Source organism: Macaca mulatta, chromosome 16, assembly GCF_049350105.2.
Source record: "Macaca mulatta isolate MMU2019108-1 chromosome 16, T2T-MMU8v2.0, whole genome shotgun sequence".
Classification (NCBI taxonomy): domain Eukaryota; kingdom Metazoa; phylum Chordata; class Mammalia; order Primates; family Cercopithecidae; genus Macaca; species Macaca mulatta.
The window spans coordinates 91,056,901-91,078,864 of NC_133421.1; the positions used below are offsets into that span (position 1 = coordinate 91,056,901).

A 21,964-nucleotide genomic window follows, 5' to 3' on the forward strand; every position below is an offset into this window, starting at 1 on the left:
ACTATCTGAAATCATTACTAGATGAGGTACCCTAGCAAAACAAAACACAAGTCCAAGAGGGAGATGAAGGATACATGGGCCATCGAGGGGCTTCATGCTGGAAACACAACTGTCTGCAAGGAGGCTCTGGATGATGCCAGCACGGGCCGTGGGAGGGGAGGAGGAGGGAGAGAAAACCGCACAGCGGCCGTGTCTTTTCAGAGGGGATCATGTACGACTGAGGAACTCTGGATGGGGTTAGGAAGAGAGAAATATAGTGCACATGTTAAACATTTAAAATAACCGGCTGGGTGTGGTGGCTCATGCCTGTAATCCCAGCACTTTGGGAGCCTGAGGTGGGTGGATCACCTGAGGTCAGGAGTTTGAGACCAGCCTGGCCAAGATGGTGAAAGCTCATCTCTACTAAAAAATACAAAAATTAGCTGGGCATGGTGTCAGACACCTGTAATCCCAGCTACTTGGGAGGCTGAGGCAAGAGAATAATTTGAACTGAGGAGGTGGAGGTTGCAGTGAACCAAGACTGTGCCACTACACTCCGGCCTGGACAAGAGCAAAACTCCATCTCAAAAAAAAAAAAAAAAAAAAAAAATTAACGTCACCACTAGATGAATAGAAATATGTAAATCTTCCAAACCATTAGAAGAAAACAATGGGACAGGCCGGGCATGGTGGCTCATGCCTATAATCCCAGCACTTTGGGAAGCCTAGGTGGGCGGGTCACCTGAGGTCAGGAGTTCGAGACCAGTTTGGCCAACGGTGAAACCTCGCCTCTACTAAAAATACAAAAATTAGCCGAGCGTAGTGATATGCGTCTGTAATCCCAGCTGCTCAGGAGACTGAGGCAGGAGAATCACTTGAACACAGGAGAGGTTGCGGTGAGCCAAGATGGCGCCACTGCACTCCAGCCTGGGCAACAAGAGCAAGACTCCGTCTCAAAAAAAAAAAAGAGAGAAAAACATGGAACAAAGAAGACTTGATGAATCTAACAAAAGCAGGAAATGGGGGCTGTCAGGCGGACAGGAACAGTAAGAAAATGTGGCAACTGAAACCCCAGAGCCAAGTGCCAGGAGGAGGCCCCATGCGGTCATCTCAACAAATGTGAACAAATCACAGTCATGCGTGAAACAACAGATACGCACGGGTTAGATAAAAATTCACAATCCACACGTGCACTGTCACTGAGGCCAACCCCAACCACCAACCCCAACCACTGCCCGCCCCAGGTGCTGGCCTCGGCCCAGTGTCCCTAACCCCACAGAAAGACCGCAGGCAGGAAGTTCATGGGGGAGCCACAGGGTACGTGGACTTGAATAGGACATTATCATCTTTTAAAAATTATTTGGAGGGCCGGGCACCGTGGCTCACACCTGTAACCTCAGCATTTTGGGAGGCCAAGGCGGGCGGATCATGAAGTCAGGAGTTAGAGACCCAGCCTGGCCAGCATGGTAAAAACCCATCTCAGCTAAAAAATACAAAAATGAGCCAGGTGTGGTGCTGCGCACCTGTAGTCCCAGCTACTCGGGAGGCTGGGGCAGAAGAAGTATCACTTGAACCCAGGAGGCGGAGGTTTTGGTGAGCAGAGATCGCGCCATGGCACTTCCAGCCTGGGTAACAGAGCAAGACTCCGTCTCAAAAAATTAAAAAAAAATTTTTTTGGGGGGGCTTGTTTGGTTTTGTGGAGTTTTTTGAGGCAGGGAGTACAGCAGCAGGATCACAGCTCATTGCAGCCTCAACCTCCCAGGGTCAAGCAATCCTCCCACTTCAGCCTCCCAAGTAGCTGGGACCAGAGGGTTTGAGCCACTACACCCAACTAATTTTTCGTGTTTGCTGTGTAGAGATGAGGTCTTGCTGTGTTGTCCAGGCTGGTCTGAAACTCCTGGCCTCAAGTGATCCTCCCTTCTTGACCTCCCAAGGTGCTGGGATTACAGGTGTGAGCCACCACACCCCGTCCCACTTTTCTTTTTTTTTTTTTTTTTTTGCTAATCAACCCCAACTCATTATTCATTTTCACTGATCTCTAACTAAAATTTGACATTCCCTTCAGAGATGAATGTACAACGTAACTGAAATAACTAAAATGACTCCAATCATGCTGTGATCGTTGCAGATATCATTTTTTTGAGACGGAGTCTTGCTTTGTCACCCAGGCTGGAGTGCAGTGGTGCCATCTTGGCTCATTGCACCCTCTGCCTCCCGGGTTTAAGTGATTCTGCTGCCTCAGCCTCCCAAGGAGCTGGGACTGTAGGCGCACGCCACCACTTCTGGCTTATTTTTGTATTTTTAGTACAGATGGGATTTTACCATGTTGGCCAGGATGCTCTTGATCTCCTGACCTCATGGTCCATCCGCCTCGGCCTCCCAAAGTGCTGGGGTTACAGACGTGAGCCACCGCGCCTGGCCAGCCACGCTGGTCTTAAACTCCTGATCTCAAGTAATCCACCTGCCTTGGCCTTCGAAGTGCTGGGATTACAGGCATCAGCCACCACACCCGGCCACAGATATCTTTTTTTTTTTTTTTTTTTTTTTTTTGAGACGGAGTCTTGCTCTGTAGCCCGGGCTGGAGTGCAGTGGCCGGATCTCGGCTCACTGCAAGCTCCGCCTCCCGGGTTTACGCCATTCTCCTGCCTCAGCCTCCGGAGTAGCTGGGACTACAGGCACCCGCCACCTCGCCCGGCTAGTTTTTTGTATTTTTAGTAGAGACGGGGTTTCACGGTGTTAGCCAGGATGGTCTCGATCTCCTGACCTCGTGATCCGCCCGTCTCGGCCTCCCAAAGTGCTGGGATTACAGGCTTGAGCCACCGCGCCCGGCCCAGATATCTTAAAATACTGTTTCTGTTCATCATAAACACATGTACTGCATGTACCAGAACTTTTGTGATGCATTAATATGTATAATTAATATGCATTAATGTGTACAAGTATAAAAAATATATGCAGGGGCGGGGCGTGCTGGCTCATGCTGTAATCCCAGTGTTTTGGGAGGCTTAGGAAATAGGATTGCTTGAGTCCAGGAATTCAAGACCAGCTGGGCAACATGGGGAGGCCTTGCATCTCTACAAAAAATTTAAAAATTAGCTAGGCATGGTGGTGCATGCCTGTGGTCCCAGCTACTTAGGAGGTTGAGGCAGGATTGCTTGAGGCCAGGAGTTCAAGGCTGCAGTGAGCCATGATTGTGCCACTGCACTCCAGCCTGGGCAACAGAGCAAGACCTTGTCTCAAAAAAGAAATTAAGAAAGAAAGCAAGAAAAGAAAAAAATATATATATATGCAAACTCATATACATTTATTATTTCAGTGTAATTGGTTCTCTTTATAATCCTATATACTTTATTTTAAAAACGCTTTTGAGATGGGGTCCACCGACTTCATCAGTGCCAAGAGGGGTCCGAGCCAATTATGGTGACCATGGTCACAGCCGGGCTGGGTGGATGTGGGGCAAGAATTGCACGCTGGACACAAGGGCAGTGTGCCCCAGGGCTGCTGGGGGAGACGCTCTCCCTTCCTCTGGATCCCCTGGGTGTAAATGGGACACCTGCCCCTACCACAGTGCCTGCCAACTGACTTGCTCCTGTCCTGAGTCAGAGCTGAGAAGTGGAAGGACTCGGGACTGGGAGGCGCTGGGGCCTCTGAGTGCTGCCCCTGCACCTGCCCATCTCAGTCGTGTGAAACGTTCTGCTTCTTGATCATAGAGGTCCGTTTGAGGCAGAGGCTCTGTGACCCGCACACACCTCCCAGAAGAAGATAATGCAGAAACACTGAAACTGGAAAGAGAGAAAAAGTCACCCCACACAAAGGTTCTGTTTTTTGACCCGGGTGTAGGCTGCATGGGTGTGTTCATTATGTGAGCATTCGTAGGACAGTACATTGAAAATAGGTGTACTTTGGGCCGGGCGCGGTGGCTCACGCCTGTAATCCCAGCACTTTGGGAGGCCGAGGCGGGCGGATCACAAGGTCAGGAGATCGAGACCACGGTGAAACCCCGTCTCTACTAAAAATACAAAAAACTAGCCGGGCGCGGTTGTGGGCGCCTGTAGTCCCAGCTACTCGGGAGGCTGAGGCAGGAGAATGGCGTGAACCCGGGAGGCGGAGCTTGCAGTGAGCCGAGATCGCGCCACTGCACTCCAGCCTGGGCGACAGAGCGAGACTCCGTCTCAAAAAAAAAAAAAAAAAAAAGAAAATAGGTGTACTTTGATATATGTTTATTATCCTTCAATAAAACAGACAAATGCTAGCAAAAAAAGAAACAGATATCATAATATTAATAAAAGACACAAAGAAATAAAGACCACCAATATGGGATGGGTAGAAACCCATATGATTTCCGCTACAACCCTCGCAGAGATATGCCAGCTGGATCAGATGCTTCTATAACCATCCAGCTACAAATGACAGGAAACTTCCCAGCGCACGGGTTTGTCCTACTGCAGTGCAGTGAAAGAGGGTAGAAGTCCAAGGTGAATGCAGCCACCTGTGACATCATCTCAGATAAGGGTTCTGTCTCTTGGTGGTTTTTGGCTTCTGTCCTTGTGGTTGGGGGATGGTTGCTGCCCCCCAGTCAAGATATCCTGTTCCAGAAGAAGGAAGAGCTGAAGCAACAGGCCATCCCCACAAAGCTTCTCTCTTTCTACCTACATCTCCTTGGCCAGAACCAGGTCATATGGACAACCCTATCTGTGAGGGAGACCAGGAATCTGGGCATTTCCCTTGAGAAGAGGAAGGCAAAGAGAAGGGTGGGAGTAGGTGACGAGCCTCTTTCTTAGAGTCTGCCACACCAGTTGTGAACTACCATGGACCAACCAACATATCTTCAAAACAGAGAGAGCAAAAAATCATAGAAGCACACATATTAATAAATCCACATTTAGTCTCAGAAATTGAGACACAAGCGGACCCAAAGCAATTAGGGATATAATAGATTTGAAAAGCACAAATAGGCCGGGCGCAGTGGCTCACGCCTGTAATCCCAGCACTTTGGGAGGCCGAGGCAGACAGATCACGAGGTCAGGAGATCGAGACCATCCTGACTAACATGGTGAAACCCCGTCTCTACTAAAAAATACAAAAAAATTAGCTGGGCATGGTGGCGGGTGCCTGTAGTTCCAACTACTCAGGAGGTTGAGGCAGGAGAATGGCGGGAACCCAGGAGGCGGAGCTTGCAGTGAGCCAAGATTGTGCCACTGCACTCCAGCCTGGGTGACAGAGCGAGACTCCATCTCAAAAGAAAAAGAAAAAGAAAAGAAAAGCACAAATAACAAATGATCTAATGGATCTATATAATGGAACTTTATAATCATTGAACAGAGACTATATTATTTTCACACATAAGTCAGTCCCCAGAATTAAACATTTATTGGACCACAAAAGAAATCTCAATAGGTTACAAGCAGAAACCATACAGTTCACATTCTTTGACTATAATGAAATCACTTAGAAATTAAGAGTAAGAGCCAGGTGCAGTGGCTCACGCCTATAATCCCTCCTAGCACTTTGGGAGGGCAGGAGGACTGCTTGAGGCCAGGAGTTCGAGACCAGCCTGGTCAGCCGGGCCCGGTGGCTCATGCCTGTAATCCTAGCATTTTGGGAGGCAAAGGTGGGTGGATCACGAGGTCAGGAGATCAAGACCATCCTGGCTGACATGGTGAAACCCCGTCTCTACTAAAAATACAAAAAATTAGCCGGGCACGGTGGCACCTGCCTGTAGTCCCAGCTACTCGAGAGGCTGAGGCAGGAGAATCGCTTGAACCTGGGAGGCGGAGCTTGCAGTGAGTCAAGATTGTGCCACCGCACTCCAGCCTGGGCGACAGAGTGAGACTGTCAAAAAAACAAAACAAAACAAAACAAAAAACAACGCCACCAGGCCCAGATGGTCAAAAAAAAAAAATTTTTTTTTTTTTTTGAGATGAAGTCTTGCTCTGTTGCCCAGGCTGGAGTACAGCGGCATGATCTCGGCTCACTGCAAGCTCCACCTCCCAGGTTCAAGTGATTCTCCTGCCTCAGCCTCCCAAGTAGCTGGGAGGACAGGCACCCACCACCACCCCCATCTAATTTTTTGTATTTTTACTAGAGATGGAGTTTCACTGTGTTAGCCAGGATGGTCTCGATCTCCGGACCTCGTGATCCGCTTGCCTTGGCCTCCCAAAGTGCTGGGATTATAGGCGTGAGCCACCACGTCTGGTCCTCTCTCCCTGTTTTTTTGACCCATTTGAGAGTAAGTTGCAGACTTAATGCCCATTGTTCCTTATCACTGGAGGGCATGTTTCCTCAAACAGGGAAAGCGCCGTGTCTCCCCTTAACCACAGCAGACCATCGCAACCAGGGCCAGATCCAGATATTGGCATGACATCACCATGAACCACAGACCCAGGAGAATTTCACGGGCGGCCCCAGTGACATCTTTTATGGGTCCAGATCCAATCCAGGCCCCCGTGGTAGTTTGTAGTGTGTTTCTTTCGCCTCCTTCAATGAGGAATTCACAGCTTTCTCTGTGGCTTGTCCTGTAAGGGTTTTGTTCCACATTTGAGTCTGACAGTTGGAGTTGGCTGCTTGGAGTCTGGTGGGGAGGGCAAGGGGAGTGTGTCTAGCCGGTAGGCAAACTGAGGCCAGAAGGCTTAGAGGCCTGCTCAGGCTCTCACTGCAAGGTGACACAGGTGGCAGGGTTTGGGGGCTCACTGGCCCTTCCCTAAGACCACTGAGGGCTGGAGCAGGGACTCTTTTTTTTTTTTTCTTAAAGATGGAATCTCACTCTGTTGCCCAGGCTGGAGTGCATTGGCGTGATCTTGGCTCAATGCAACCTCTGCCTCCTGAGTTCAAATGACTCTCCTGCCTCAGCTTTCCGAGTAGCTGGGATTATAGCCACCCATCACCTATAATTTGTATTTTGGTATTTAATCTGTATTTTGTATTTAATCTGTATTTTTAGTAGAGATGAGGTTTCACCATGTTGCCCAGGCTGGTCTTGAACTCCTGGCTTCCAGTGACTCGCCTGTCTCATCCTCTCAAAATGCTGGGATTACAGGCATGCACCACCATGTGTGGCTAATTTTTGTTTTTTTTTTTTTTTTTTTTTTTTTTTTTTTTGAGACGGAGTCTCACGCTGTTGCCCAGGCTGGAGTGCAGTGGCGCGATCTTGGCTCACTGCAAGCTCCGCCTCCCGGGTTCCCGCCATTCTCCTGCCTCAGCCTCCTGAGTAGCTGGGACTACAGGCGCCCGCCACCGCACCCGGCTAATTTTTTTTTTTGTATTTTTAGTAGAGACGGGGTTTCACTGTGGTCTCGATCTCCTGACCTTGTGATCCGCCCGCCTCGGCCTCCCAAAGTGCTGGGATTACAGGCTTGAGCCACCGCGCCCGGCCTAATTTTTGTATTTTTAGTACAGACAGGGTTTCACCATGTTGGCCAGGCTGGTCTTGAACTCCTGACCTCAGGTGATCCACCTGCCTCGGCCTCCCAGAGTGCTGGGATGACAGGCGTGAGCCACCACGCCGGCCTGGACTGGGAACTCTTGAATGTCACTGTTGACTGATAAGGCAGGCCAGTGAGGTCAGAGAGCAAGAGGACCACTCTTTGAAAATCTAATGTAAAACATGATCCATTTTTATTTTTTGAATTTGTCTTTCTTTGTATTTCATGACTGTGGTATTTTTGAACAGTACAGACTGGTTACTTTGTAAAATATCTCTGAGTTTGGGTTTGTCTAGGGCTTCCTGATGATTGGATACCATTTCTGCAGTTTGGGCAGGTGCAGCACAGAAGTGATGGTGTTCTCCTCGGTGCAGTGTGTCATGAGCCACACGATGATATGCTGGGACTTGTTCCACCCTGGTGATAGTACAGTTTATTATCTGGCTAAGGTGATATCTGCCAGGTTCCTTCACTGTACAGTTAATGAATTTACTTTGTACTTACTAATTAACAAGTAGTAAAGAGTAAATGCTGTGTGAGGAGATTTGAGGCTACACGGATTGCCTGCTTCCACCGGCCTTTCACCAGTAGTTTTAAGTGCTGGAGTTCACGCTTCCCTGAATCAATTAATATGCTGGTTGCCAAATGGAAGTTCTCTTTCTTTTTTTTTGTCTTGCTCTTTTGCCCAGGCTGGAGTGCAGTGGCGTGATCTCAGCTCACTGCAACTTCCACCTGCCGGGTTCAAGCGATTCTCCTGCCTCAGCCTCCTGAGTAGATGGGACTACAGGGGTGTGCCACTATGCCTGGTTAATTTTTTGTATTTTTTGTAGAGACAGGGTTTCACCATGCTGGCCAGGCTGGTCTCAAACTCCTGATCTTATGATCTGCCCACCTCTGCCTCCCCAAGTGCCAGGAATACAGGCATGAGCCACCATGCCTGGCCTACTTTTTTTTTTTTTTTTTTTTTTTTTGAGACAGAGTTTCACTTTTGTTGCCCAGACTGGAGTACAGTGGTGTAATCTCAGCTCACTGCAACCTCTGCCTCCTGGGTTCAGGTGATTCTCCTGCCTCAGCCTCCTAAGTAGCTGGGATTACAGGTGCATGCCACCATGTCTAGCTAATTTTTTGTATTTTTAGTAGAGACAGGGTGTCACCATGTTGGCCAGGCTGGTCTCAAACTCCTGACCTCAGATGATCCTACCTGCCTCAGCCTCCAAAAGTGCTGGGATTACAGGTGTAAGCCACCATGCCCAGCCATGCCAAATGGAAGTTTTATAATTCCATTATTCCTTCTGCTGCACCCCCCATTTATATATAAATTGTCCTAGGTTTGGCCGGAGGGAAGCCCCTTGAGCCATCTCTTACCTTTTGACACATCTCCATCTTTATTTTGAGATGGTCTCACTCTGTTGCCTGGGCTGGAGTGCAGTGGTGCAATCTTGGCTCATTGCAGCCTCGACTGTCCCAGCTCTAGTGATCTTCCTATTCAGCTTCCTGAGCATGTGGGACCACAGACATGTGACACTGATATGGTGTGGCTGTGTCCCCATGCAAATCTTGTCTTGAATTGTTGCTCCCATAATTCCCCTGTGTGGTGGGAGGGGCCCAGGGGGCGGAAATTGCATCATGGGAGTGGGTCTTTCCCGTGCTGTCTTCATGAGGTAGTAAATAAGTCTCACGGGATGTGATGGTTTTTTTTTTGAGATGGAGTCTCGCTCTGCCGCCCAGACTGGAGTGCAGTGGCACGATCTTGGCTCACTGCAAGCTCTGCCTCCTGGGTTCATGCCATTCTCCTGCCTCAGCCTCCCGAGTAGCTGGGACTACAGGCGCCGGCCACCTCGCCCGGCTAGTTTTTTTTTTTTTGTATTTTTTAGTAGAGAGGGGTTTCACCGTGTTAGCCAGGATGGTCTCGATCTCCTGACCTCGTGATCCGCCCGTCTCGGCCTCCCAAAGTGCTGGGATTACAAGCTTGAGCCACCTCGCCCGGCCACGGCTAACTTTTTGTATTTTTTAGTAGAGACGGGATTTCACCGTGTTAGCCAGGATGGTCTCCATCTCCTGACCTTGTGATCCGCCCACCTCGGCCTCCCAAACTGCTGGGATTACAGGCGTGAGTCACCGCGCCCGGCCGATCTGATGGTTCTATAAAGGGGAGTTCCCCTGCACACGCTCTGTCTGCCTCCATGGAAGACGTGACTTTGCTCCTCCTTCGCCTTCCACCATGATTATGAGGCCTCCCCAGCCATGTGGAACTGTGAGTCCATTAAACCTCTTTCCTGTATAAATTACCCAGACTCAGGTATGTCTTTATTAGCAGCATAATAACAGACTAATACAGACCATTCCTGGCTAATTTTTTTGCGTGTCTGTTTGTAGAGACGGGGTTTTGCCATGTTGGCTAGGCTGTTCTGAAACTCCTGGGCTCAAGCAATCTTCCTACCTTGGCCTCCCAAAGTGCTGGGATTACAGGCATGAGCCACCACGCCCGGCCTGTTTCCTTGAGTGCTTCCTGACTTCCTGGCACAACAGGATATCCCAGGCTCATCTCAAACATTCCCTGCCCCAGCCCTGGATGTAGCCTTCGCTCCAAAGAACCTCTGTTCCTGTTAGTGGGAAACGGAACTGAGATCTGGGCAGGGCATTGGGTGTGCACATGACTACTGGGACTTCATTGTTTCCGGGCCCTTCTGACAGGCAGAGCTGGGAACTGCACACACACACACAAACACACACCCCTCTACCTCGCTATATTCATTTACTGTATGAAAAAGCATGAAGCCGTGCATGGTGGCGCATGCTTGTAGTCCAAGCTACTCAGGAGGCTGAGGAGAGAGGATCAGTTGAGCCCAAGAGTTCGAGGTTACAGTGAGCCTTGATCACTGCACCCCAGCATGGGCAACAAGAGTGAGACCCTTAACAAAAAAGAGAGAGAGAGAGAGCGAGACCGGGCGCGGTGGCTCACGCCTGTAATCCCAGCACTTTGGGAGGCCAAGGCAGGCGGATCACAAGGTCAGGATTTTGAGACCAGCCTGGCCAACGTGGTGAAACTCCATCTCTACTAAAAATACAAAAATTAGCTGGGCGTGGTGGCGCATGCCTATAATCCCAGCTACTCAGGAGACTGAGGCAGGAGAATCGCTTAAACCCGGGAGGCGGAGGTGGCAGTGAGCTGAGATTGTGCCATTGCACTGTAGCCTGAGTGACACAGTAAGACTCCATCTCAGAAAAAAAGAAAAGAAAAGAAAAGTTACATGCATTCACACCAATACTGCAATTGTAGTCCAGCACATTAGCGGGGCATGGTGGTGGGCACCTGTAGTCCCAGCTTCTCAGGAGGCTGAGGCAGGAGAATGGCGTGAACCCAGGAGGCGGAGTTTGCAGTGAGCCAAGATCTTGCCACTGCACTCCAGCCTGGATGACACAGCGAGACTCCATCTCAAAAAAAAAAAAAAAAAAAAAAAAAACCCACAAAAAAACCACAGTGTGGGCCGGGCGCGGTGGCTCAAGCCTGTAATCCCAGCACTTTGGGAGGCCGAGACGGGTGGATCACGAGGTCAGGAGATCGAGACTATCCTGGCTAACATGGTGAAACCCCGTCTCTACTAAAAAATACAAAAAACTAGCCGGGCGAGGTGGCGGGCGCCTGTAGTCCCAGCTACTCGGGAGGCTGAGGCAGGAGAATGGCGTAGACCCGGGAGGCGGAGCTTGCAGTGAGCTGAGATCCGGCCACTGCACTCCAGCCTGGGCGACAGAGCGAGACTCCATCTCAAAAAAAAAAAAAAAAAAAACCCACAAAAAAACCACAGTGTGGCGTGGGACATCTCCCATCCACCCATATGTCACCCAGGACTGGCTCAGCACCTCCCACCCGCCACCACTAGCTCACCCATGACACATCACCTCCCACCTGTCACTGCTGGCTCACCTGTGACACCCCAGGCAGCTCAGATGCTCAGCAGGTCCTGCTGGTGAGAAGGAGGCAGCAACCTGTGCTGTCTGGGACACAGGCATTGCTGGGCACGGAGGGACCTGGGACCTCAGCCACGCTGGAAGCTGGCCTCTCGTACAGACGGTGCCTGGCAGATGTGGACGGGCTCCTCAGGCTCCTGGCAGCCCACCCCTGCATTCTCACCATTCCTCCTGGAAGTCTCCTGGCCAAAGAGGACTCAAGGCCTGTCCCATCTGTGCCTGGGGCTCACTGTGGCTCCCTTCAGTGGGGCTCTGCTCTCTCCCCACCTGCTTCTCCTCCAGCTCCCGGGCTGTGCCCCAGCACCCGCCCTGAGCCTCTTCCATTCCTGGCCCCAGCCTGTCCAGGGATCCCAGGGATCCCAGGGGGTGCCTTCGCCAGCCCAGCCCCTTGCCTGGTGGATCACCACTTCTGTCTCCTGCTGCTCTGCCCCCTGCCCCAGGCCTGAGAAACCTGGGAGGACCCTCAGGGAGGGTCAGGGATGTGTGATGCCAGCAGGAGACCAGCGAGTTCCCTGGCAGGAAGCACACTGCACAGGGAGCCTGCTGCCATGCTGCCACCCGCATGCACCTGTCAGGCTGCAAGGAGTGATGCCCAGGGCGGGGCGGGCAGTGGCTGCTGTGGGGGAGGCGCTCTGGGCAGTGCTGTTTCCTGAGAAACTGCAGCCCCAAGGGGCCTAGGCAGAGCCTGGCCTGAGTGGGGTTGAGGGGGAGGTAGGGTGGGGATGCCCTATGATGTGAGGCCTGTTGCGCCCTGGGGAGGAGACCCAGTGCGGTGGGGCCCAAGCTCCAGCGTTCAGACTGCGTGGGAGCCCTGAGGCTCCCTCACCCCGCAGGACACCCCATCCTGTGTGGAGGGGAGAGTAGGGTGGGCCAGAAGGCCCACCTGGACAACTGAGGCCCCTCCCCGCCTGCTACCCCATCTGCTTGGGCCCAGGAAGGGAGGGGCCAAGGCAGACCCCTCAACATACGTGCCAAAGCCCGATGTGGAGCCGCCCACACACCAGGAGCCCAGATTCTGGCATTCGGCATTTTTTCTGACATCAAAAGAGTCTCGGCCGGGCGCGGTGGCTCACACCTGTAATCCCAGTACTTTGGGAAGCCGGGGCGGGTGGATCACCTGGGATCAGGAGTTCGAGATCAGCCTGGCCAACATGGTGAAACCCTGTATCTACTAAAAATACAAAAATTAGTCAGGCATGGTGGCGGGTGCCTGTAATCCCAGCTACTTGGGAGGCTGAGGTGGGAAAATTGCTTGAACCCGGGAGGTGGAGGCTGCAGTGAGCCGAGATCATGCCACCTGCACTCCAGCCTGGGTGACAGAGCAAACTCTCTCTTTAAAAAAAAAAAAAGGCCCGAGCCCGGTGCAGTGGCTCACACCTCTAATCCCAGTACTTTGGGAGACCAAGGTGGGTGGATCACCTGAGGTCAGGAGTTTGAGACCAGCCTGACCAACATGGAGAAACCCCGTCTCTACTAAAGATACAAAAAATTAGCTGGATGTGGTAGCGGGTACCTGTAATCCCAGCCACTTGGGTGGCCGAGGCAGAAGATTTGCTTGAACCGGGGAGGCAGAGGTTGCAGTGAGCCGAGACCACGCCATTGCACTTCAGCCTGGGCAATAAGAACGAAACTCCATCTGGAAAAAACCAAACCAACAAATACTGAGCCAGCTCACGTGTGTCGCTTCACCTTCCTCAGGCCTCGGTCCTGTCTTACTGCTCCAGTTCAGCGTCATGCCTGGGAGATTCGTCTGAGTCGCCGCGGGCATCGGTGGTTCCTCTTTGTTGCTGAATTGTATTCCATTGTAGGAATAAACCACAGCACGCTGACCCAGCCTCCCACTGATGAACATTTGGGTTATTTCTGGTTTGGGGCTTGTTGAATGGTGGCACCCAAAAGATGTGTCCACCCAGATCCTATGAAAGGAACCTTCTTTGGAAAAATAATCTTTGTAAATGTCATTCATTAATGACATTGAGCTGAGATTATCTTGGAGTTGGGTGGGTCCTAAATCCAATGACAGGTGTCCTCAGAAGATCGAGGCGGAGGGAGTCTAGACACAGATACACGGGCGGCATTGCTGCAGCCCCCAGCAGCTGGGAAGAGGTGCTGGAAGGATTTTCCCTCAGAGCTTTCAGAAGGAGCCAATCCTGCCCATGCCTTGATTCCAGGCCTTGGTTTCCCAGACTGTGAGAGAATGCGCTGGTGTTGCTTTAAGCTGCCCGATTGGGGAACTTTGTTACGGTATCCCTAAAGAAACGCACAAGGGCTGTGATGAGGAACTCTGCTCGGTAGGTTCCTGTTTGTGTCCCTTGGTCATAGAAGCCCTTCTCCATCTTGGGTGTGTATTAGCCGGGGTTCTCCAAAGAACCAGAGCCAACAGGAGACAACACCCGTCTCTGTATCTGGAGAACGAGATCGATGAGAAGGAATCTGCTCTTGTGATGATGGAGGCTGACAAGTCCCGAGAGCCACAGTTGGCACCCTGGAGACCCCGGAGGGCGATACCACTGCTCCAGGCTGAAAGCTGGCAGGCTTGAGACCCAGGGAGAGCCGGCCCTCCGATTCCTGGGATTTCTTACTCCATCCCAGTGTTTCCTCAGCTGAGCGCATGGGGCCAGCCCACACTGGGGAGTGCAGTCCGCTTCACTGAGAGCCCCCAGTCATCTCATCCAGAAACACCCTCGAAGAAACAGCCCAAATTGTGCTGAGCAAACATCTGGGCACCCCGTGCCCCAGACAAGTTGACACAGAAAATTAACCATCACAGGTTAACTCCACCTAGGAGCGGAATTACTGGGTCATAGGGAAGGCATAGGAATTCACAGAAGTCACCAAATGGTTTCCAGGAGGTTGTGCCACGTTAAACTCCCACTGGAAGGAGAGGAGAGCTGTGGTTGTTCTACATCCTCACCAACGTTTAGAATAGGCAGTCTTTGGCCAGGCGCAGTGGCTGAAACCTGTAACCCCAGCACTTTGGGAGGCCATGGCGGGTGGATCATCTGAGATCAAGAGTTCAAAACCAGCCTGGCCAACATGGTAAAACCCCGTCTCTACTAAAAATGCAAAAGTTAGCCTTGCGTGGTGGTGCATGCCTGTAATTCCAGCTACTTGGGAGGCTGAGGCAGGAGAATAGTTTGAACCCAGGAGGCTGAGGTTGCAGTGAGCCAAGATCGCACCACTGCATTCCAGTCTGGGCAACAGAGCAAGACTCTGTCTCCAAAATAAATAAATAAAGACGGAATAGTCAGTCTGTAATTTTAGCCTTTGTGAAGGTATGAAGTGGCATCTCAGTGTGGTTTAAATGCTTATTTCCCTGGTGACTAATGACTTATTTCCTCAGACTAATGAGGCTGACCAGTTTTTCACTGCATTTAGCCCTTTCAACGTGCTTCAGGTCTGTGAAGTGCCTGTTCAAGTGTATTGCCCATTTTAAAAATTGGTTTGTTTATCTTTTTCTTATCAGTTTGTAGGAGTTCTTGATATATTCTGGGCAGAAGACCTTGGTCCAGAATCTATGGAGACACACCAAGGCGAACAGCGCATTCGTCTGCAACTTACCTTTTCACTCTCTTGATGGTGTCTCGAAGTGGTTGATTTTAAGGAAGTCCAGTCTTTTATGGCAAGTCCCTTTGTGTTCTATGTTAGAAATCTTTGCTAACCTCAGTGTCTTCTTTTTTCTTTTGAGACGGAGTCTCGCTTTGTCACCCAGGTCGGAGTGCAGTGGCGTGATCTCAGCTCACTGCAACTTCTACCTCCTGGGTTCAAGTGATTCTCCTGCCTCAACCTCCCAAATAGGAGGGATTTCAGGTGCCTGCCACCATACCCAGCTAATTTTTGTATTTTTAGTAGGGACAGGGTTTCACCATGTTGGCCAGGCTGGTCTTGAACTCCTGACCTCAGGTGATCCGCCCTAAGCCTTACCTCAGCCTCCCAAAGTGCTGGGATTACAGGTGTGAGCCACTGCATCTGGCCTGACCACAGTGTCTTGAAGAGATTTTGCTATGTTTTATTCTAGAAGCTTTGGGGCTTATTTTTCACACTTTGTTCTACGTCTTATTTTATTTCATGTATTATTATTATATTTCGAGACAAAGTCTCGCTCTGTCACCCAGGCTGGAGTGTGGTGGTGCAATTTCAGCTCATCGCAACCTCTGCCTCCCAGGTTCAAATGATTCTTGTGCTTCAGTCTCCCGAGTAGCTGGGATTACAGGAGTGCGCCACCATGCCCAGCTAATTTTTGTATTTTCAGTAGAGACAGGGTTTCACCATGTTGGTAAGGCTGGTCTTGAACTTATGGCTTGAAGTGATCTGCCTGCCTCAGCCTCACGAAGTGCTGGGATTATAGGTGTGAGCCACCGTGCCCAGCCCGCTCTATGACTCATTTTACATTAATTGTGGGGATGGGGTCACTTTCTTCTGTCAATGTCCAACCGATACTAGATACCTGGCAGGGAAAGGCCACCTCTGCCCCCTGCTCTGCAGAGGCCTTTGTTATCGATCAGCATAGGGGAGGCGCCGCTTTCTGGACCCGCCCTTTGGTCCAGGGTCTCTTTGCTTATTCCTGCGCCAATCATCCAGGCCCCGTGCCGCCATCAGTGCACCGCCGGCTTCAGCAGAGGAGGCTCAGGGCCGGGCTGTGGGGCCAGAGAGTTCATCGTAGTGTCCTGGGCCCCTAGGTCAACTTGCTTGTCCTGGCCACGGAGCACAGCTACCTTGACAGCAGCCTCTGCAGTCATCCCAGGCGCTCCAGACAGGGGCCCAGCCCGGGGCCAGTCTCTGAGTACCCTGTGGATGAGGAAGGAAGCAGCTCTCAGGGAAGGGGCACCCCATGGGTGCCCGGTTCAGTCACCACATGGGCACATAGGGCCAGTGTGGGTGCACAGGAGCTGGGACACGGCACGGAGCCAAGCGCTGGCGCCTACGTTGTCGAGAGTGTGCATAGCTGCTCGAGGGGCTGCATGGGGGCTACAGTGTTCAACGGGGCAGCCAAGGTGACCTTGAAGCACAGTACTGCAGGCAAGGAGGAGGCGTACAGCTGGGGGCATTTCTGATTAGGGGACTGGAAGGCACAAAGGCCCTGGGGCTTCCAGGAAGGAAAGGAGGCAGCTGGGCCTTCAGTGGGGCAGGAAATGGGGAGGAGAGAAGGGATGGGGTCAGAGGGTTTGAGCCGGTGGCTGGATTCCAGAGGTCTTGGAAGGCCGAGGGGAAGACTTTGGCTCCGGGACTGTGCCTTGGGAGGTCCGTGGAGTTCTTGGAGCCTGGGCTGCTTACAGGGAGGGAACCAGAGGGGGTCCCAGTGGAGGGGATGCAGAGCCAGGGAGGAGGTGACGGTGCTGGGTCGGGGAGCGAGCCGACTGGCTGGGAAGGCCCAAGCTGGACATTGCCTGGATTTTGAAGATGCCCTAGATCTGTTGTGGGTGTTCATGTGGGTGTGGGGGACACAGCCACGGGCCTGTGCTTCTGGGGTGGGGGGGTCCTCACTGAGATGGGTGCCAGAGGGCCAGCAGATTCCATGGCAACTCAGGGCTCTGCGTGGCCGTCTGCCAGGCTCAAAGAAGTCGTCAGGCGGCCGGTTCGAGCAGGAGCATGTGAGGGACGCCTACTTGGCTTGGAGATGCGGACTCCAGAGCCTGCCGCAGAGCACGGAATGGGAAACCGGTGTGGATGAGGTCATCTCAGGGACGCTGGACACAGGATGGAGCTTCAGGAGGGAGGAGGGGCCGGGAAGCAGAGACCAGAGACACAAGAACGCCTCCTGGAAGCCTCAAGAAGGGAGGTCCCACCAGGAAGGAGTCATCCCCGGGTTGACTAAGAGGCCGAGTGGTGTCCCTTGGAGCTAACACTGTGGAGGCCACGTGACCTGCACAGGCCCTGGTCCCCCCGACACTCAGGCTAAGTGCCCAGGCACAGGCCGGATCGCCCCAAGCCCGTGTGTGGCCGCAGTTCCAGGGCCCCTCCCTGGAACAGCCTGTTTTCTCCAGCCGCAGCATCCAGAGCTTTCAGGAACCCCACCCTGCGCTTCCTGGGCCCACGGGCATTCCTGGGAGGTGGAGCTCCCTGAGGCCTCCCAACCTGCCCTGGAGGAGGGAGGAGCCCTGTCCCATCCTGCTCCTGGGAGACCCCCCCCAAGCACTGACCCTGGCAGCAGAGAGTCCCCCTCACCCTCTGCTTCCCCAGGACTCACACATAGCTGGGTCTGGGCCTTGGTGTCCTCGGCTATGCAACAAATGGCCACAGACTGGGCACTTCAATGGCAGGAAGTTCTTTTCTTACGGATTGAGAAGCCAGAAGCTGGCCACCGACGTGTGGCGCTGTGAATCCTTCCGGGGGCTCTGCGGGGAGGCCTGTCGCAGCCTCTGTCCCAGCTTCAGGTGGTCTCCAATCTTTCTCTGCCTCACTCTTTTTTTCTATATTCTTTCTAAAATTGCATATTGTCAGGTGGCGGAACTGAATGAAGTATTTCAGTAACTTGCCTGGTAACAACGCCGGGTTTGAATTTGTCCATTTGGCTTCATATACTCAAATGCCCTGCAAGCAAACCTCAAAATCAGAACCATTTGCAATTTTTCCTTTTTTTGATGGGTGTGTGTTTGTTTCCCTAGGAGTTGACAGATGAAAGCTGCCGGCGGGTGGTGCGGTCCCTCACTGTGTACACGCCCCACAACTTCAGGCTCCTAAAATTTTATGTGATTATTTTTAAAATTGTGGTTATGGCCGGGCGCGGTGGCTCAAGCCTGTAATCCCAGCACTTTGGGAGGCCGAGACGGGCGGATCACGAGGTCAGGAGATCGAGACCAGCCTGGCTAATATGGTGAAACCCCGTCTCTACTAAAAAAATACAAAAAACTAGCCGGGTGAGGTGGCGGGCGCCTGTAGTCCCAGCTACTCGGGAGGCTGAGGCAGGAGAATGGCGTGAACCTGGGAGGTGGAGCTTGCAGTGAGCTGAGATCCGGCCACTGCACTCCAGCCTGGGCGACAGAGCGAGACTCTGTCTCAAAAAAAAAATAAAAAATAAAAATAAATAAAATTGTGGTTATATATATAATTTACCATTTTAACCATTTTTAAGTGCACAGTTCATTGGCATTGGGACTGTCTCAGTGTCTCACTTATTTATCTATTTATTTATTTATATTTTTGAGATGGAGTATTGCTCTTGTTGTCCAGGCTGGAGTGCAATGGCATGATCTCAGCTCACCGCAACCTCTGCCTCCTGGGTTCAAGTGATTCTCCTACCTCAGCCCAAGTAGCTGGGATTACAGGCATGTGCCTCCACACCCAGCTAATTTTTTGTATTTTTAGTAGAGAGGGGGTTTCTCCATGTTGGTCAGGCTGGTCTCAAACTCCCAACCTCAGGTGATCCACCCGCCTCGGCCTCCCAAAGTGCTGGGATTACAGGTGTGAGCTGCCGCACCCGGCCGACCCTATTTCTAAATAAGGTCACATTCACAGGTATGAGGGTGTCAGGACTTGGACATATTTGGGGGGCACAATTCCACCTTCTGAGTCAGGCTTGAAGTGAAGGGGATGGATGACCCTCTGGGCCGGTTCCCGACGCCGGCAGGCAGTGACATCAAGTATGATATCACAAACTCTCAAAGTCCATCTCAGGAAGGGCTTCCTGCTTCTGGTGGAGACGGCCAGCTTAGCCCTGTCCCCCGCACCCCTGCCCCCGAGGCCAGCACCTCCTCTCCTTCCTCCTCCTCTGGGACCCGGCTGCCTCTAGCATGTGCCGGCCCCATAGGGCACTGCAGTTTCCATCCAGATGTGGCTGCCCCTGGCTCCAGTAGGTTCCCAGGAACCCTGAGGATTTTTTTTTTTTTTTTTAGATGGAGTCTCACTCTGTCACCCGGCTGGTGAGCAGTGGCACCATCTCGGCTCACCACAACCTCCGCTTCCCGGGTTTAAGCGATTCTACTGCTCAGCCTCCCGAGTAGCTGGGATTACAGGCACCTGCCACCACGCCCAGCTGATTTTTGTATTTTTAGTAGAGACAGGGTTTCACCATGTTGGGCAGGCTGTTCTTAAACTCCTGACCTCGGGCGATCTGCCCACCTTGGCCTTCCACAGTGTTGGGATTACAGGCGTGAGCCACTGCGCCCGGCCGACCCTGAGGATCTTTGCTCTAGCACCCAGCCTTGAGAGGGTTGTTTTGAAGGAGAAGGTTTAGAAAATGGGAGAGGAGCCCTGAGGGAAAGAAGGAAAAGGTGAGAGGCTTGAGGGTCAGAGGCCAGGCAGGCTCTGGGGTGCCAGGGACCAACGGCCCAGGAACTGAGGCTCGGCGACTTCCCCAGGTATCCAGGGCTAGGCCCCCACCAGGAGTAGGGTTAAAGGCTCTGTCTGCAACAGGTCCCAGGACCCCACAGGAAACCACCTTCTCCCGGATCTGCCTGTGCCTGTGGGTGACCAGGTAGCTCCAGGCCCTGCTGAGCCTCATTTGAAAATCAGACTTAAGGCTGGGCGCGGTGGCTCAAGCCTGTAATCCCAGCACTTTGGGAGGCCGAGGCGGGTGGATCACGAGGTCAGGAGATCGAGACCATCCTGGCGAACACGGTGAAACCCTGTCTCTACTGAAAAAATACAAAAAACTAGCCGGGTGAGTTGGCGGGCGCCTGTAATCCCAGTTACTCGGGAGGCTGAGGCAGGAGAATGGCGTAAACCCGGGAGGCGGAGCTTGCAGTGAGCTGAGATCCGGCCACTGCACTCCAGCCTGGGCAACAGCGCGAGACTCCGTCTCAAAAAAAAAAAAAAAAAAAGTAAAGAAAATCGGACTTGGCTGGGAGGGGTGGCTCACACCTGTAATCCCAGCACTGTGGGAGGCCAAAGCAGGCAGATCATGAGGTCAGGAGTGCAAAACCAGCCTGGCTGGCCGGGCGCGGTGGCTCAAGCCTGTAATCCCAGCACTTTGGGAGGCCGAGGCGGGTGGATCACAAGGTCAGGAGATCGAGACTATCCTGGCTAACATGGTGAAACCCCGTCTCTACTAAAAATACAAAAAACTAGCCGGGCGTGGTGGCGGGCGCCTGTAGTCTCAGCTACTTGGGAGGCTGAGGCGGGAGAATGGCGTGAACCCGGGAGGCGGAGCTTGCAGTGAGCCGAGATCACGCCACTGCACTCCAGCCTGGGAGACACAGCGAGACTCCGTCTCAAAAAAAAAAAAAAAAAAAAAAAAAAAAAAAAAAAAAAAAAAAAAAAACCAGCCTGGCCAAGATGGTGAAACCTTGTCTGTACTAAAAATACAAAAATTAGCCAGGCGCGGTGGCAGGTGCCTGTAATCCCAACTACTCAGGAGGCTGAGGCAGGATAATCCCTTGAATCTGGGCAGCAGAGGTTGCAGTGAGCTGAGATTGCGCCATTGCACTCCAGCCTAGGTGACAGAGTGAGACTGTCTCAAAAAAAAAAAAAAAAAAAAAATGGCCGGGCGCGGTGGCTCAAGCCTGTAATCCCAGCACTTTGGGAGGCCGAGACGGGCGGATCACGAGGTCAGGAGATCAAGACCATCCTGGCTAACACGGTGAAACCCCGTCTCTACTAAAAAATACAGAAAACTAGCCAGGCGCGGTGGCGGGCGCCTGTAGTCCCAACTACTCGGGAGGCTGAGGCAGGAGAATGGCGTGAACCCGGGAGGCGGAGCTTGCAGTGAGCTGAGATCTGGCCACTGCACTCCAGCCTGGGCGACAGAGCGAGACTCCGTCTCAAAAAAAAAAAAAAAAAAAAAAAAAATCAGACTAAGCCAGGCATGGTGGCACATGCCTGTTATCCCAGCATTTTGAGAGACCGAGGCAGGAGGATTGCTTGAGGTTAGAAGTTCAAGTCCAGCTTGGGCAACATAATAAGACCCCCACTCTACAAAATAAAAACAAAAAATTGCCTGGGTGTGGTGGCACGTACCTGTAGTTCCAGCTATTCCAGAGACTGAGGCGGGAGGACTGCTTGAGCCCAGGAGGTTGGGGCAGTATTAAGCACTGATCCCACCACAGCCTAGACAACAGAGTGAGACCCTATCTCAAAAAAAGAAAAGGGCCAGGCGCGGTGGCTCAAGCCTGTAATCCCAGCACTTTGGGAGGCTGAGACGGGCGGATCACGAGGTCAGGAAATCGAGACCATCCTGGCTAACCCAGTGAAACCCTGTCTCTACTAAAAAATACACACACACACACACACAAAACTAGCCGGGCGAGGTGGCGGGCGCCTGTAGTCCCAGCTACTCCGGAGGCTGAGGCAGGAGAATGGCATGAACCCGGGAGGCGGAGCTTGCAGTGAGCTGAGATCGCACCACTGGACTCCAGCCTGGGCGACAGAGTGAGACTCCGTCTCAAAAAAAAAAAAAAAAAAAAGAAAGAAGAAAATAGGACTCACACAAGTCTCTCTCAGGGGGTGCCTGGGAGAATGAGGTACCCCTGGGAGAATGAGAGGGGGTCATCAGCTCCCAGCAGTGACCAGGAGCAGGGCCAGCCATGAGGAGGCACTGGCGCCCCCCTGCTGGGGTCAAAGAAAGGCTGACCAAGATCCACCAGGCCCGTGCTGCAGGCCATAAGACACACCCTCTGGGCATTTATCTTGCGTTTTGTATGTCCTCGCCAAGGCTGCCG

The 21,964-nt window shown here is 52.3% G+C and overlaps 1 pseudogene; it reads left to right on the forward strand.

Annotated features, from left to right (window-relative positions):
- The first annotated feature begins 21 nt into the window (after window positions 1-21).
- On the forward strand, window positions 22-12,022 carry LOC144335571 (uncharacterized; annotated as a pseudogene).
- The last annotated feature ends 9,942 nt before the right edge of the window (window positions 12,023-21,964 follow it).